Below are 16,913 nucleotides of genomic sequence, written 5' to 3' on the forward strand. Positions count from 1 at the left end.
AAGGGTTGGGTCTCACTCAGTGGGCGGTGTTTGATGGATAGTTGACCTTGCCAATTGAAGGTGGTCACTGATGCCCAATGGGAAATTAGGAACCCAGAGGAGGGGCATTGTGGGCGGGGAAAACTGAGGACGGCGGCGCAGGGGCTGCGGTATTGGGAGGGAGGGCGGTGATTGACGGGCCGTCCAGCAAGCCGGGTACAGCGAGATACCGCGCGGCGTCCCAATGGGTGGGAGCTGGGGGCGGGGCTCTCCGAGGGGCGGGGAAGGACAGGGTGCGGGGAGGGGGGTTGCAGAAGGAGCGGAGCGGCTGCTGCTCAATGGCGGAAAAGCCGCCGGTGCTCTGACCGCTTCGTCCCCCTAGCAGTTGCGGGGGAGTTTCCTGCCGGCGCGGCTGGAGTCTCTGTTTCTCAGGGTTCGGTGGCTGGAAGATGCTCCAGAGAGACGAGGCTGCGGCGGAGGAGGTGGCGGCGGCCGAATCGGCAACGGCGCTAGGGTGGAGAGAAGGCGGCAGCGGCGGCGGCGGCGGCGTGCGGGGCCCAACGGTGTAAACAGCCCCGGAGGCGGCGGAGGCGGTGGCCAAGACCCCGAGTGGGAAGCGGCGGCTGAGCCAGGGTCGCGCCTCCGTTGGAAGCCTGGGCTGAGTGCAGCAGAGGGGTTCTGCGGCGGGCGCGAGCGGACGCCCTAGACCTCGCCTCCCTCCCTCGCCCCAGGTAAGGCCGCTGGGCGCCCCGCCGCAGGGGAAACGGCTCGCGGGCACCGCCGAGGCCCCGGACCGTTTTCGGGGTGCCGCCGAGCTGCGGCCGGGACCTCTCCCCGCTTAATCCTTGCCTCTTTCCCTCGGCCGCGGAGCCCAGAGGAGCGGAACGCCGGGCCTGGCTCCTGGCTAGGCCCCTTCCCCAGCCGCCGCCTCCGCGCTCGGCCGAGGCTGGGAGAGGCTCGGGGCAGGGAATTTTAGTTTGCTCCAAAGCCTGGAAGTAAACTGCTTGTCCCTGTTCTCTGTGAGCATCTCTTTCACCTGAAAGCACTGGGGCTACTGCAGGCCGTAACTCGTCCCTTCCTGGTGCATGCCTGTTTGAAAACACTACCTTTTCCCATTTGTTTCCTCATTAGCTTCTGCCTTCCTCTGCGCTCCATTTCACTTCCTCGTTAAATCTTCTTTCTCGCTCTTCTGTCTACGCGTCTCACCACCTTCTTCCTCCTTAGCGAGTTTATTTAAATCGTTTCTCTTTTTCTTCTCAGGAGACTCCGGTCTTCTCTTCCCCGCCCTCCCCAGCAGTCCTTTTCGGATGTCATTCTTTTTACTAGTGAAGTTCTTAAATGAAACTCCTATCGTCAGTATCCCAGATCTACCAGAGGCCCATTAAGAATAGACTCACCAGCTTTAAGTGGCAGAACAGTTTTTGATTTCACCGAGCCTAACATCCTTTTTAAAAAATTGTATTATTAAATGTAGAGTGTGGAAATGGCCCTGAAGTTATTTTTAAAATGAAGGGCTCAATGAGTGTTGGAAATAGTTATTTCATTTTTCAAGTTGCATGACCTCTAATGTCAGATTGAGCAGATCTAGAACATTTGCCCGTCTTGTTTGGCAGAATGCTTCTTATGCGTTTTGATATCGGCTCACATTCATCACTATTCAAGTTGGCTTAAAAACAACTTGAAAACTTTAGAAAAAAGACATTATGAGAACAACTAGGAAGCTGTTTTGATGAAGTCACTGTTAAATACCTTTTAAAATAGGCTCCACATGTTTAATGTATCAAAATAAAGTTGGTGGGAGTCTTGTAAAGGATTATTTAGGGATTTGAATAGTCTTAAGAGTTATGTAGCTATTTTGGGAAAAACATTCTTTTTCTGTTAACAAACGTTTACAACTCCTGTGATGTGAGAATTAGCGAGGTTTACTGTGGGATTAACACAGGAACTCATTTTATTTGAGCTACTGCATGGATGTAGAAGTGGTAAATTGTTCAGGTTAGCGTAAATCAGTATGTTCTAGGAGATGGAGAAACATGCTATCAGCACTGAATGTTAATAGACATTATTTCATTTACTTTCTCTGTTGTGCAATAGCAAAGTTCCTATTGTTGGCCTACTTCTAAATAGAGCATTTCTAAATAAATGGTGAGGCAAGTTATTCTAATTATTATAGTAGTCTTTTCCAAGAGTATAGCCTTTTAAAAAGATATAGTTGCAGTTTTACTATTAAAATGGTAATTTCTTTTTAAAAAAAATTTATTTATTTAATTTATTTATTTTTGGCTGCATTGGGTCTTTGTTGCTGCCCATGGGCTTTCTCTAGTTGCGGCGAGCGGGGGCTACTCTTCGTTGCAGTGCGGGGCGTCTCATTGCGGTGGCTTCTCTTGTTGAGGAGCAGGGGCTCTAGGCACGTGGGCTTCAGTAGTTGTGGCATGCGAGCTCAGTAGTTGTGGCTTGCGGGCTCTAGAGTTCAGGCTCAGTAGTTGTGGCGCACGGCCTTAGTTGCTCCGCGACATGTGGGATCCTCCCAGACCGGGGCTCGAACCCGTGTCCCCTGCATTGGCAGGTGGATTCTTAACCACTGTGCCACCAGGGAAGCCCTCTTTTTTTTTTTTTTTTTTTTTTTTTTTTTAATGTTTGTTTGTGTTTTCTCCTCTTCATTTATTTTTGCTCTCATAAAAAATCTTACTACAGTTTCTGCAGTGTTTATGTTTCACTGTCAGCATGGAATAGTATTTTTATTTGATCTTTCATACCTGTTAAGATTTCCCCAGTTTCTTGGACATTACCCTTTGGATTTATTCATGTTGTGATTATTCTCTGAGATGTGACCATCAGAGCTTTCAACACCTGTTTTCTTATACTGGGTGTGATTTCTATAAAGACTCCAGGAACAGGTGAAAGCCTTTTCTTTCGGTTTGTCTGATAGGTCAGTAAATATTAGCTTATGCTAGTAATTCACATGTAATTACCAAATCCCTTAAGATTACATCATTTGAAGGAATAGTATCGTGTCTAAAATATCTGTGCTTCTAAGAACGCCTCATTCACAAGTTGACGAGGTCAGAAAAAGTGGCTGTCGTTGAAAGTTTATTTTCTTATAACGTACATTTTTTTATGGAGTTTTTTGAATTAAAATGTGACGCTGATACACTATCTCTTGGCATTCGTGGAAGAGTAGAATTTGCCACAGTATTGTTTAGCGATTGTGGAGTTTCATTGAAAACTGGCTGAGCCAGTAGTGGAAAGATTGCAAACATGTCCTTGTAGATGGATTGGTAAACATTTATTGCACGTGATACTGGGAGTGAACGTTCCCCCCCATACTCAGTGGTAGCAGTTACATATATTGTCTACATTATATGAATATTTGTATATGTAATTATTTAAAAGTATTTTGACATTATCTAGCATAGAAAGTAAATAAAATAGAACTCTACAGTAGTCCTTCATAAGATATTAATAAGGTGAATAAAATTAACTTATTAAAATATGATACATGGCATTTTACTTTTTTGTGAAATATGCCTTTCACAGTTCACTGATTTTAAGCAAAAATTAGTAGGGAAACAACTGAAGTATCAGAGTTCTAAGAGTTAAAATTTTTTTAAGTTCCAAAATTCTAATAGGAAAATTTATTTAAGTAATACTTAGGTTAAAATTCCAATGAGTAGTAAGAGAATTTTGGGGAATATGGATTTTTGATGATTTTTCACACTCTGTGTGGATTAGGAAGATTAATTGGGGATTTGAGTAAGATTCCTAGAAATTGAGAAAACTCCAAAAGTATAATCTGGATTACTACCCATCTCACTATCCTGTACTCAAAACTAAACAGTGAAGGTAAAATAGTGTCGATTTGGGGAGTATTGATTTTTATAGTTTTTGCTTGACTGTCATAAAATTTATAAAATAACAGAGCTTGTCATCAGCTTCTGGCAGCTGATCTAAGTATAGGTGAAGAAAAAGATACACGGGGTTCATAATCTGTTTTTTATTCTTGTCTTTGTTGGTGATACTTCTTTACATCAAAACATTGATTTAAAATAAAATAACTTTTGATCTTTCAAACTAATTTAAGTATGCTTATATCTCTGATTAGCCATTTTGGAATCTTTTTTTCAAATGAAACATTTCTAAGGTGATTTAACCTCCTTGTTTAGATTTGACTTGAGTTACACTTTTCACCATTCTGTCTCTCTGGTTTGTCCCCAGACCAGACCACCACCATTTAGACTAACTTGAGTGATTTGATTAGGTAGTTGAATCAGTGTTATAAAAATAAGTCTTCACTGAATTCTTGATAAAGGTATAAAGCTTTCCAAAAGTGTAGTCTATCTACTGTAGTTTCATTTCTCAGACATTATGAAGATTTTGAGATTTAGTTTTTAGTATCCTCTAACAACCTAGGAAACAAATACCATGTGGTAGCTCATACCTTTTTTTTTAAGTTTTCAAGTGTTTTATTTCTCCTCTTAAGTTTAATGTTAATGACAGACATAAACATTTTGCTCTGAATTATGGTAAGCCATGACACAGAATTTCTCAAGTAAATTTTTTTTTCTTTTACTACAGCTAACTTCTGACCACATCTACAATATCTTAACATATGATACCCTTCGTAATAACTTATTGAAGAACCCAGTAGTTTAACAATCAGTTGTAGTATTTTAACTTGTTCATATATTTAGACGTTTAACATGATTTGTAACATTTAAAGCATAGTTTGCCGATTTCATGCTTTTATGACTTAATAAGTAGTTTAATAGTAACTTGCTAAAAATGGATTCATAGTTTTCTTATGGAGTATGTTAAAATATCAAGATTATATTTATTGGCTTTAAATTGATTTATTTCTTGAAAATTAAAGATCTTAAAGTTTAGAAACATAATGCTAGTTGGAAAACTTGTTTTGCATCCTTTTGAATAAAAGAAGATCTACTAAAAACATGGTCTGAAGTTTAGATGAGAGAGAAACATTACAAGACTTGTATTTAATATTAAGGAACTTGTTTTACTTTTAGAGATGGGACCAATTACTGGTAGTGATATAGGGAGGGTAAGACCTGTGTCTGGTATTGCTGGTGCTTTTTGTCTATGTAGAATGATCTCCACTTCAAAATAGGCTGTGAATGAAAAGTTCATTTGTATGAAAGAAACATGAAAAACCTTTTCTTTCATGGAAAACTGTTGTCAAATGTGGTTATGTTATTAGGTATAATCAAGTTTGTTATATAAGAAAAAAGCCAAGTGTATAGATTTTGTTTGATAGATAGTACATACCTGAGAAGTAGGTTTGATAAATTTGTGAAGTTCTGAAGGATTTCAAAGAACTTTTAAAAGCTTGAGGGTAATGTCGCTGATTCTTAAGTATAATTGCATTTTCTTGGTATAGGTATGTATAAGTGCACTCCTAACCTTGAAAAGCGATGGTTAATAGATGTTCTTATGAATAGGAGAATCTAGGAGTGTCCATATTACTCATGGGTGCTTAAGCTATTTTGGCAAAGAGTTTTTCTTTTTCCCTCTTCTGATTAAAGCAGTCAACTCTGAGTTAAGGAACTGGTGCTATCTATTGAACACACAGGTGGCCCTTCCTAGACTCTTACAAAGAGGAAATAATTAAACTCAGAGCAACTCTAAATGATAGAATGTGTGGGAGATCAAGTTTAGGTATGAGAGGCTTCTTGTTACTTTTACTTCTCTAGGCTACCAACCCACTGAGAAGTAAAAAATTCAGTAGAGCTTAATAGTATTTAGTCTGTGGGCTACCCTCCTCTTACCCCCCAATTATTCTTGCATTCACTGAGTGCCTTCTAATATGCAAGGTTCCATTCCAGGCAGGAGGCCCAACAAAATAGACAAAATCCCTGCCCTCGGAGATCTTCTGTTCTGATAACAAGCTCTTCCTTAATTTACATTACAACTCTGCTTCCTTTGTGGATGATTTAATTATGAGTGGGATTTGGCATGTATGGTGTTCTCTACGCTTTGCTGAGAAGCTATGATTAGAGCTTTACTATTTTTGACAAGAGAGAGGGAAGAAGAGTTTTTCTGTAACTGGACAAAAACTGGAATATGAAAAGAGGAAGTAGGAAGGGGGAAATATTGTTGTACCTAAGATTAAAATGTGAGCCAAAGATAAAAAAAGAAATCCCTACATTAGGCATGAGGGAAGCTGGGGGAAACACCATGTACTGTCCAACCTTGGATAGAGGAGTTCTTGGACAGGAGAATGGGAGAAAAGATGGGATAATGGGAGGAGGGTAAACAGGACTTTTAACAAGTCTGGTTTAAATAACTTGGGATGTACCTATAAAATATATGTTATTATTTGTGTTTGGAAAAGACCCTGTTGTTTCTCTTCTTTTGCAAATATAGCTGAAAGATTAATGGTTGGCCAATAGTGTCTGAAATACTGTCACTGATTTGTGACTGCTATTCTGTCTCTAGTTATAAGACGATTCTCTTGAAGATAGCTGATGGAGTCAATCTGTCTCTTAGGTTTATTGTGCTCATATTGATCTGTATATAGCCACTGCTTCCCTTAATTCCATAGTTGTGGTATATTTCTTGAAGTTGTGTTTTTGTCTTCCTGCATTGTAAGCTTCTGCATGAGGCTGTCCTCTTGCACTTAGTGATGAAGTAGGTACTTAGTTTTCTACTTCTGTTCTTTAGCTTTACTAGTGATGATCCAGTTTGGTAAAGATGGCTCTTCTTGAGTTTACACAAACATTGCACACTTTTAAGATAAGCATGAGAGATCTTTGATATTTGTTTTTGTTTTAATGCATAATGGTCTTTTGCTTTCATTAGTGAGTCATCGAGTCAGAGTTTCATGTGATCTTGCTTGCTGCAGTGAATTGAGATCGATTTTTTTTATTTTAAAGCAAATCAACTTGTGTTTATTTCAGTGCCCCAATATAAAAATGAACACTAGTTCCATTCATGACCTAAGAGACCTCCTTTATAGCACTCAAATAAGCCTTCAAATTTCTAGTTTCACTTTTAATGTATTTATCACTTTTATCAAAACTCTGATGTGCAAAAGAACTTGAACTTTTGAATACGTTAAATTTAGTACTGTAATTCAGACCAGGTTCATTAAGCTGTTCAACATTTGGACATCTTTGAGTGCCTGTATTTTAGATGGAAAAACAAAACAAAAACAACCTTACTTGATTTCTTAAATTATCTCTTATAATTGGGTTTGTTTATATGATTCAGAATTTAATTAAAGCTTTGGTGGTTCTAGGTCCTAAATGTAAGGAAACTGAGTTTAACTTCTTTATGTTCAGCTGTTCTGGAGTGTTTTGAATCAAAATGTGAAAGTGAAATAGTAACTTTTAGCTCAATACGTAATAGAGTTCAGTTATACTTTCATTTTGTTTTTGTTTTATAAAATCTAACTCTAGTTCATAAGGGAAATAGAGGGTTATAAGGATTAAGTGATGATTTAGGATGTTATTGCTCTTATCTTACATCTTGAGTCTTTTTCTCAGAGATAGGTTTGTATTTTAGTTCAGGTTATTTGCTGTTGTACTTTTGATTTGTGTTGCTTTTTCTGCCTCTGTCTTTGCTTACTTGATTTTTATTTAAGTACAGGGTGGCTACCAGGTCTGGAAACACAGATGCATACACAATAAATGGTTTATTGATGTTATAGAATATGTTAAAATAATATATATTTTCAGACTTTATGACCATCCTACAAAGTGGAATTCATGTAGGTGGGTCTTTTGTTTTGGTTCAGATATATATTACATGGCCAAGTTATGGAGTCAGGTATAATGTGTATTTTGAATATAAAGGAGTAGAGATGCATAATTAATTATAGAGAGCTGTCTGGAATAACACTGACCCTGGGTTTTAAGAGGACTGAAAACGATCTAACAAGGTAAAAATAAGTGTGATGGTTAACTGGTTGTGTGGTATTTTGTCTAACAAAGTTTGGGAGTTGCTAGATAGCAGTAGCCTCAGGATTATACTTGAATGATGGTCAGAGGTGCTGGCCAAACAGTGACGACATTAAAAGAGTATGTTTTTAGGCCTTAAATCTGTTATTTGTAATTCTTCTTAGTCACCTAAGAATGAAAACTGGTCTACATCCACAGACCTAGGTGAGAATTACTGTTTCATAAATGTGCATGAGGCGTCTTTTCCAAAGATTTAGATACATATTTCTGAATCTTTGCTACTCTGTGCTTTTAGGTAATGCTGGGATGCTTGGCACCGTTTTGTTGCGTATGTTTGTATGTGTATATTAAGTGTAAGAAACCTTTATACTAGGAGTGGGTTATGTTTCTGGAAAAAGTTCCAAAAGGAAGAAGGTGACTGGAAGCATAGACTCTAAAGTCAGACTACCTGGATTTGAATCCCTCTTCCACCACTCTGTAGATGGGTAATTTAAAGCAAGTTACTTAATGTTTCTAAGCCTCAGTGTTCTTGTTTGTTAAGTGAGGATATTTCATAAAATGGTTGGGTTGGGGTATTCCAGGTAAGGTCATTACCATAGAGCCTTGGAACGTTTGAGTGCTTTCTCTTATTGCTATACTAAATGATATATGGTAAACCAGGAGGCAGAAGACCCTGTTTGAGGTTCCCACTGAACCTTTTAATGATCCTGTGACTTTGTGGGTTACTTATTCTTTCTCCAATTTAGTGGCTTTAATCTGTAATGTAATATTATTGCGTTAAGGCAGAGGGCTGGACCATCTGATGTCTTGGGGTCCTTTTGACTCTTAAATTAAGAGTTCTGGGCTTCCCTGGTGGCGCAGTGGTTGAGAATCCGCCTGCCGATGCAGGGGACACGGGTTCGTGCACCGGTCTGGGAAGATCCCATCTGCCGCGGAGCGGCTGGGCCCGTGAGCCGTGGCCGCTGAGCCTGCGCGTCCGGAGCCTGTGCTCCGCAACGGGAGAGGCCACAGCAGTGAGAGGCCCGCGTACCGCAAAAAAAAAAAAAAAAAAAAAAAAGAGTTCTGTTTTAAGATTGTCATTTTCTACCAAAGTGTAAGCAACATAAGGACAACAGCTGTGTTAGTTTTGTGTGCAGATTTATCCATGTATCTATATTATATTCTATAAATAGTTGCTGAATAAATTTTCCCATAAAAACAGTATCTTTTAGGGGGAGGAGAATAGAGTAAGAAGAGGGGAGGGAGGTTTGCATTCCTTCTCAAGGACTTGATGCTTAACGTGTTAAAGGTATGAACACAAATTTCCTGCTATTCAATTTTTATTTAGTAAGTGAATGTTGTCTGCTAGTGTTAGATACTTTGGGAAACAAAGATTATCTGAGTCTGCCATGTGTGGTATGAGGAAAGGAGTAAACGTGTATATGAATTATTATACAAGATGAAAAGTAAAAATGTTATAAAGGAATTATAAGTATGTTTTATATATTAAGAATCTTTATAAAATGTATAAAAGTCAAATGGCAGTATAATTAGATTGTCTTACCTTGTAATTGCTTTGTTCTCACTTTTAGAAATCAGATGCTTAAAAGGAAAAACATCAGGGTTGTGAACTTTAGGAAAGTTTAGGACCTTGAGAGCTTTTAGGGAAACTTAAGACTAATATTTGTGGAGGAGATTGATGAAAAAAATTTAATAAGTATATAATCTCATTGCATTCTGGCGTTTTTATTATGAAAAATTTTAATCCCATGTAATATTGTAACAGTATCTTGAGTTCATATATGCCACCACCTAAAGTCGATGGTATTTTATATTTTTGCCCTATTTGCTTCATCCATAATCTTGCCGAACCATTTAAAAATAAATTATAGACATCATGTCACTTCACCCCTAAATACTTAAGTATGAATCTCCAAAAAATATTTTCCTCAATACTTAAAATATTTTTATCGTACGTAACACAATTATCTAATCCCCAGAAGTCATGTGATCCCCAATCCAGATATCTTATATAGTTTTCCCCCTCCATACCAAGGTCCAGTGAGGATCTTGCATTACATTGCATTTGCTGTTGTGTCTCAATTCTCTTTTAAATTTAAACACCAGTTTTAAAAAATGACTTTCTCAAGACACCAATTATTTTGTAAAATGTCCTGTATTCAGAATTTGTCTGATTGTTTCTTTGAAACTTGTTTAAAACTTAACTGAAGATTGCGTTGAATTCAGGTTAAACATTTGGCCAGGATACTTCATAGGTGATGCTGCTTCGTATTACATCACATCAGGAGGTACAAAATGATTGCGTCACACTATTCGTGGTACTAAGTTTGATCTCTGGGTTAAGGTGGTGATTGCTAGATGTCTTCATGGACAAGAAACATTTTCTCTTTTATGATTACCAGGTAATTCATGGCATACTTTGTTACTGTAGAAATCCATTTCTCCTTCAAACTTTGACTTAATGGATTTATTGATTTCTTTTTAAATTTTATTTATTTTATTTTATTTTTATTTTATGTTTTGGCTGTGTTGGGTCTTGTTGCTGCACGTGGGCTTTCTCTAGTTGTGGCGAGTGGGGGCTACTCTTCATTGCGGTGGCTTCTCTTGTTGCGGAGCACAGGCTCCAGGCGTGCGGGCTTCAGTAGTTGTGGCACGCGGGCTCAGTAGTTGTGGTGTACAGGCTTAGTTGCGGTGCGGCATGTGGGATTTTCCCGGACCAGGGCTTGAACCTGTGTCCCCTGCATTGGCAGGCGGATTCTTAACCACTGCGCCACCAGGGAAGCCCTTGATTTCTTTTTTAAAGACGGATTTTGACAGGGGTTACCAAACCATAGCTCACTGGCCAAATTTGGTCTGCTGCCTGTTTTTGTAAATAAAGTTTTATTGGAACGCAGCCATGCTCATTTGTTTGCATACTGTCTGGCTGCTTTCCCAGTACTATGGCAGGGTTGAGTAGCTGTGACAGAAACCATATGGCCCTGCAAAGCCCCGAATATTTACTATTTGGTTCTTTAAAGAGTAAGTTTGCTGACCCCTGATTCGTATTCTTCCCTTTTTCTCATTATGTTGATAGTAGTGGTATAAAATTGGTGTTTATTATAATTGGTGTTTAAATGTTGCCTCTCCTGCATCCTGATGTTATTCAAGGTATAAAGGTTGCTTTTCACATGATTAAAATTGTGAAGTTTTTGCTTATGTCCCCCAAACCATAAAGTATACCCAGTTATAGTGCTACACATGGTATACAAAATCATATGTTAAAAACAAATATTTCAGGCATAAAAAGAATAAAGAACATAAAGTACCCATTACCCAGCTTATTTTGGGGTATAGAACACTATCGGTATAGTTGAAGCCCTTCTGTAATCTTCCTGGATACCATCGTTTCTTTCCCACTGTCTTGAATTTTGTGCCTACCCTCACATATACAATCTCCATGTATGTATCTATGTATAAATAGTGTATAGGACTGTTTTAAGATAGTTTATAGTTTCTGAGCAGGATTATATATGGAATTTTTTTTATACAATTAGCTTTTTTTACTTAACATTTCTGCAAAGTTTTTCCTTGTTGATCTGTTCCTCTTTTTAAATAGTATTGCATAGTATCCCATTGTGTGATTATAACACATTTTGTCTAGTGTCTTTGGATGAACATTTGGATTATTTTTGTATTTATATACAGTCGTGCTGAAACATAAGTTACATCTTTTTGTATATCTGTGTGAGAGTTTCTCTAGAGCACAAAGTTAGGAGTATAACTGCTGAATTGTAGGTTATTCTTATCCTACAACCTACCTAAATATTTTGAAATTCTCTCCAAAGTGGCTGTACCAATTTATACTATGGCCAGTGGTATATATAAAAGTGCCTGTTGCTCTATATCAATATCAGCGCTGTCCTATATAAATATAATGTTGGTCATACATGTAACTTAAAATTTTCTTGTAGTTACATTAACAAAAAAGGTGAAGTTAATTTTAGTGATGTATTTAGTATATCAAAAATGTCATTTTGGTATGTAAGCAATAGCAGTGAGATTTTTGCATTCTTTTTTTTCTATTAAATCTTCAAAATATGGCATGTATTTTAGATTTAACAGCAAGTCTCAATTTGCATTAGCCACATTTCAGATTCTTACTAGTCACAAGTGGCTAGTAGCTACTGTATCAGACAGCACAGCTCTATATCCTTGTCTCCATTTGGTACTGAGAATCTTTTTCCCCCCTCAATGTAATGAGAGAGAAATGATGTTTCATTGTGACCTTAATTTTGCATTTTCCTATTACTAGTGAGGATGAACATTCTCATGTTTATTGGCCATTTAAATTTCCCCTTTTGTGTATTTGCTATTATCATTTCCCCTATTTTCTATTTTCCTGTTTGTTTTTTTCTTTTTTTTAAAATTTTATTTATTTAGTTTTGGCTGCGTCGGGGCACGCGGGTTCTTCGTTGAAGCAGGCGGGATCGTTCGTTGCAGGCGTGCGGGTTTTCTCCTCTCTAGTGGTGGTGCGCAGGCTCCAGGGCGTGTGGGCTCTGGAATTGAGGCACCGCGTGGGCTTAGTTGCCCTGTGGCATGTGGGATCTTAGTTTGCTGACCAGCGATAGAACCGGTGTTCCCTGCATTGTAAGGCGGATTCTTTACCACTGGACCACCAGGGAAGTCCCTGTTTTTTTCTTAATGACAAAATCTTAGAGGCAAAGATGTGGATTTACTTTGCCATTAGAATGCTGGTGTTTTTGTTAATCGTGTTTAAGAGTTTTTACGGATTAATTAGACAGTGTCTCTATAAAATGACACATTAAACGTTTTAACCTAAAGCCAGTTTTAAAATGACTCCAAAAGTATTTGGATTGAAGTGAATGCTTGGAAGAATAATGCTTGAATGGTTATATGAGGGAGAGAAGGGGGACACAGTGATTGCTTTATACTTAAACAATCCTTTGTGTATATTTGTTTTCCTTCCCTTTGCTCGGGGCTTAGTCTTGCTTCTTCTTTCCTTAACTCTAATCTCGAGGACCGGTAGGAAGAGCTAGGCGGAGTGGATTCTGGCCTAGAGCCAAAGATGTTCTCAAAAAGGGCTGTAGGGCTCCACTGAGGTAGGGAGGTGGGGATGCTTTATGCTGCATCTGGAAACAAACCAGGTGACAGATTCATTAGTGTGTCCTCTGTCTGCAGTTAAGTGGGTATAATTGTCTGGGTGCTTTAAATGTGAAAAGCAAAAAGTAAAATTCCTGGAAATCCAGAACTGCCTGTACTTAATAAATGTTACAGTGGATGATAGGGGTTAATAAGCCTTCCAATATAATATTTTTGTGAATGTTGGAATGGCTGACAGGATATCTTTTCTTGAAGAAGTATTTTTTAACTTAATATGTATTTTACTCAATACTTGCTAGGTGCCAAGGTCACAAATTGGGATGTGAGGGGATAAGGAAGGTGAAAGCGTTAAAAGGAATATGAATGATTGTATAGGAGTGGTGAGAGGGTGGGGTGAAAGGTTGGAGAAGGCATCAAGGAGGGGATGTTATTTCATAGGCATGTTGAATGATTTGGTTAGCTTAATTAAAGAGATAGGGCAAATTGTGAGGTGGGAGTGAGCATGATGTACTTGGCCTGTGTAAGTCCTCGGCTGGGCAGGTTAGAGAAGAAGGTTCCAGACTGGATATTTTATACTCAATTTTAGTTGGAGAGTGGGAAGCAACTTTATCTTTTGGGGACAGGTAAGGTATGTTTTAGGGAAATCAAGTTGCTGGTAATCTGTAAGGTTGATTGAAGGAAGGAAGGGGAGATTGAAGTCAGGGAGACCGATTAGGAGGCTGTTAGATAATCCAGACAATAGGTCATAAGGCTCAAGATTATGATGGATGATAAGTGAGATACTTAAATGGAAGATGTGTTGGGACATGGTGTGTAGTGGTTGGATTTATATAAAAGATTTATGGTTTCTAGCCAAAGTTACTAAAAGAGAGATTACGAATAGGTAGATTAACAGGTAGTTAATACAAATAGTAGTTAGATTGGGATATGAAGGTGGTTTGGGGGCAGAGATGAAGATTTTGGTTATGTTATGTTTGAAGAGCTATGTACAGCAGCCAAGCTTAATGATTAAAATCTAGACTAAAATTCATCTGAGAAGTCAATCTAGAAGTGATGGTTGAAGCAATGAGATTGGATCAGAGGGCAGATACTATGTTTTGGGTTGAAGGCTAATTACTGTTTTGGGGGGCCCACTTCCCTCTTGAATTTAGGAGGCTGAAGGAAAAAGTATGAACATGAATGATTGTGAATGTTTTGAATTCGAGTGTTTTGAAAGTCAGCAGAAGTGGCAAGAGTTTCAGGAAGGGAGGAATTATCAGTAGTGTGAAGTGCCACAAAGTACCTTGTCTTGAGAAGCCTCCTTTTTAGGACCAGACTGATATATGAGCTAATTTTTTTAAGCAGGAGCCGATTCTACCAAGCAAAACATCAGTGTTTGAGTTGTTTTGCCAGGAATATTGGGGATTTTTTTACTGATATGGTTATATATTATATCTTTTTCTTATAAGTTTACTTTATTTTTTACTTCCGGCTGCGTTGGGTCTTCGTTGCTGCGCGTGGGCTTTCTCTAGTTGCGACGAGCGGAGGCTACTCTTCGTTGCAGTGCGCAGGCTTCTCATTGCAGGGGCTTCTCGTTGCAGAGCATGGGCTCTAGGCACGCGGGCTCAGTAGTTGTGGCATGTGGGCTTTAGAGCTCAGGCTCAGTAGTTGTGACACATGGGCTTAGTTGGTCTGTGGCATGTGAGATCTTCCTGGACCAGAGCTCGAACCCGTGTCCTCTGCATTGGCAGGCGGATTCTTAACCACTGCGTCACCAGGGAAGCCCTGATAATGGTTATATATTATATCTTGAGAAAATATTCTCTATATGAAACATTCTAGATAAGTTGTTCATACTATGACCATGTTCCAGGGTAAAGTAAATTCACTTTGGTGAATATTAGGATTATGATTGTACTTTAGAGTCATGTTCTGTTCCACTTTACTAACTTCTTATAAACATAGCACTAAAATGATTAGATAATCAAACCTGCAAATAAAATTTTCTCCAAAAGCTTCATGAAACCTTTGCTCTCTGATTTTTTTTTTTTTCTTTTTACTTTTTGTAATCTGGAGTCATTTATTTAGGATGGAGAAGAGGACAAAGAACAACCAGAAGTAAAATCATGTAGCCCTGAACTTATTTTTTGTCATTGCTAATTGAAAAACTATTGGGATTAGGAAGAGCAGTTATTTTATTCCTGAGCTGCTTTGCTGAAGTTAAGAAAGGTCATTTCTGTCAATATGTATGAAGTCAGTCTTGTAGTAAAATGAACAAGCATAAAATCATGACAAAGTCCAAGCTACCTTTAGCCCTTGTTTCATCATCCAGGTAGTCAAATACAGGTAGGACATGAACTCCCTCTGATTTCAGCAGCTTGAGCTGAAAAATACAGTGTTAGGGACAAGGGGGGAAATGCTTTTACCTTATAATATCAAGCTTTTAATGGACACATGCAGGTAGCTGGTGATGTGTTCTTTACACCAGCCTAAACTACTTTCTTTGGGCTTTGCCTCAGCCTTCTTCCAAATCTGTGAGGGCCCGAAATTTTCAAAAGCCATGGAAGCAATAAAAAGGAACAAGCTAATGATAAACGCAACATGGATGGATCTCTGAAACATTATGCTAAGTGAAAAAAGCCAGACACAAAGGAGTACATACTGTATGATTCTATGTACATGAAATTTTAGAAAAGGCAAAACTACTCTGATAGCAGATGAGTGTTTGCCTAAGTCTAGAGGTGATGGGGAGATTATCCTCAAAGGGGCACAGAGGAACTTTTTGTTCTGTATATTGTGGTGGTGGTGGTTACACAAGTATATACGTTTGCCATAGCTCATCAAACTGTATATGTAAAATGGGTACCTTTTATCATACGTAAAACAACAGCAGCCGGGGTCTTCAGCATCAAGGACAAGTTGGGCAGCAGAATGGAACTTTATGGATTGGACTCTAATCTGAGGTTTTCGTAGTGAAGTGATCTGTTTTTTGACAGTAAAGCTATTTAACACTGGTGTTACCTCTTCATGTGTCCTAATAGGGAGTTATACATATGAGAAGGTAATTGAGACAAATGCAGTGGTTTTACTATATTGGGAATATAAGTAAACATGTATATATGTAAAATCAACTAAAATGGCCTGATAATATCTAGTTTATTAAAAACTTTTTTCTGGTTTGCTGGTTTCAGAAGTCATTGAAAGGATTTCAGAAATGAGAAAAGCTTTTAAAGAATATTTAAATAGTATAGTTTTGCCTAGTTGGAAAAACTTGAGAGTTCAATACATTATCCATAGGACAGTCATTCTCTTAAACATCAGATATTTTCTAATGTCAGTGTATATATGAATAGTTGATCTGGGACATAAAGTGTACTTTTTTTTTTTGCTATTTGAATATATCTGATTTTTATGTATTATGTTGCTTATGATAGACTAAGGTATGATTTGTGGATTATAATGATAATAATAGGTAATACTTTTAAAGCACTTACTTTATGCGGACACTGACCTATGCAGTTAACCCGCACTGTCTTGTTCAGTTACTACAACTGCTCTGTGATATAGATGCTTGTATTACCCCTATCTCTTAGATGAATACATCATGGCTTTGAGGAAATTAATTAGGTCAGGGTGACACAGTAAGTGGTTGAGCTGGCATTTGAATTCAAGTTTACTTCGTTTTAATGCCCATACCTTTTTTTGTTTGTTTGTTTTTGTTTGTTTGTTTTTGCGGTACGCCGGCCTCTCACTGTTGTGGCCTCTCCCATTGCGGAGCACAGGCTCCGGACGCACAGGCCCAGCGGCCATGGCTCACGGGCCCAGCCGCTCCACGGCATGTGGGATCTTCCTGGACCGGGGCACAAACCCGTGTCCCCTGCATCGGCAGGCGGACTCTCAACCACTGCACCACCAGGGAAGCCCTCATTGTAGTTTTGA

The 16,913-nt window shown here is 38.6% G+C and overlaps 1 protein-coding gene across 5 annotated transcripts in view; it reads left to right on the top strand.

The window, feature by feature from the left end:
* The first annotated feature begins 284 nt into the window (after positions 1 to 284).
* The window catches only part of PPM1B (protein phosphatase, Mg2+/Mn2+ dependent 1B), a 93,695-nt gene continuing 77,066 nt past the window's right edge, over positions 285 to 16,913 (top strand). For 3 of the 5 annotated variants that reach the window (XM_024118738.3, XM_028496526.2, XM_055089161.1), the window contains exon 1: positions 286 to 710. The gene's annotated coding sequence lies outside the window, so the exon portion shown is untranslated. Of the gene's footprint in view, positions 711 to 16,913 lie in introns of all 5 variants that reach the window. The other 2 variants (XM_024118739.3, XM_024118737.3) reach the window with 1 other exon arrangement.

Source organism: Physeter macrocephalus, chromosome 12 (assembly GCF_002837175.3).
Source record: "Physeter macrocephalus isolate SW-GA chromosome 12, ASM283717v5, whole genome shotgun sequence".
NCBI lineage: Eukaryota > Metazoa > Chordata > Mammalia > Artiodactyla > Physeteridae > Physeter > Physeter macrocephalus.